The sequence below is a fragment of the Octopus bimaculoides genome, chromosome 21, assembly GCF_001194135.2.
Source record: "Octopus bimaculoides isolate UCB-OBI-ISO-001 chromosome 21, ASM119413v2, whole genome shotgun sequence".
NCBI lineage: Eukaryota > Metazoa > Mollusca > Cephalopoda > Octopoda > Octopodidae > Octopus > Octopus bimaculoides.
The window spans coordinates 4734917-4735953 of record NC_069001.1 but is presented as its reverse complement, the minus strand read 5'-3'; the positions used below and the strand labels follow the sequence as shown (position 1 = coordinate 4735953).

Genomic DNA, 1037 nt, shown 5'->3' with positions numbered 1-1037 from the left:
GCACAGAACTTTAACTGTGTCGCAATTGCCTTCTGATTGAAGAAGAGGGTCGGATTCCGGCAAGCTGAGCAAAAAGAAAAGAAAGAAAAAAAAAAGAAAGAAAAAGAAAAAAGAAAGAAAAGAAAAGTACACAAAACGAAACAAAACAAAAACCGTTCCTCTTACTATTCCTCGTTTAAACAGACGCATAAACAAACACACACACACACATACATATATATATATATATATCACGTAAACCCGTCATACAAATATATATAACCACACACACACGTACGCACTCTCACACAGATATATCCCCTCTGCACATGCACACACACACACACACACACACACACATATATATATATATATAGTCACACGCATATACACACACATACAACACTTATTTCACATTCTCACACACACATACACGCATATAGATACATACATATATATATATATATATATATATATATATATATATATATATATATCACGTTTATCCACTCGTACCCACACACATATATTTATGTATCACACTCACATACATACAAATAAAAAGATATTTACTTGAGGTGCCCGTGTGATAAACTATATATATATATAAACACAGCTTATAGATGCATTCATACTTACATGTGTATAAGAGTACGCATGTATGCATATAAATATATATATACAATATATATAGCTGGTGTTTGTTTATATATACAGCGAAGAGTCGGCAGCACTGAGCGACGAGACTGGAGCACAAATTATTGTATGGAACACCATTGGAGACAACATCTTTTCCTTAGAAGCGAATAACAGTGCTTCGTGGTTTGTTTACAACAATTATATATATATATATATATATACACACACAAAAAGAATGGAGGGTGATCAAACATTTTGAAAAAACTGTATAATTTTATTTATTTACTTATTTTCATTTATTTATTTACTAATTTGGCACCAAAGAAATCGTTTATCTCCGTTGTTGAAAACAGGAAACCCAAAGAAATTCTTATTCACCCTACCACCGACCCAACAAACTAATAATAATAATAATGAGG

General features: G+C 31.6%; 2 protein-coding genes across 6 annotated transcripts in view; one reads left to right on the top strand and one right to left on the bottom strand.

Annotated features, from left to right (window-relative positions):
- Window positions 1-1037, top strand: part of LOC106868625 (monocarboxylate transporter 12) — a 57075-nt gene that overhangs the window by 12711 nt on the left and 43327 nt on the right. For 2 of the 5 annotated variants that reach the window (XM_014913975.2, XM_014913972.2), the window contains exon 1: window positions 504-801. The exons of the other annotated variants lie outside the window; for them this stretch is intronic. The gene's annotated coding sequence lies outside the window, so the exon portion shown is untranslated. Of the gene's footprint in view, window positions 1-503; window positions 802-1037 lie in introns of those variants that run through there. 5 annotated transcript variants of the gene reach the window in all.
- The window catches only part of LOC106868627 (neuronal acetylcholine receptor subunit alpha-10), a 55674-nt gene that overhangs the window by 54160 nt on the left and 477 nt on the right, over window positions 1-1037 (bottom strand). The window lies entirely within an intron of this gene.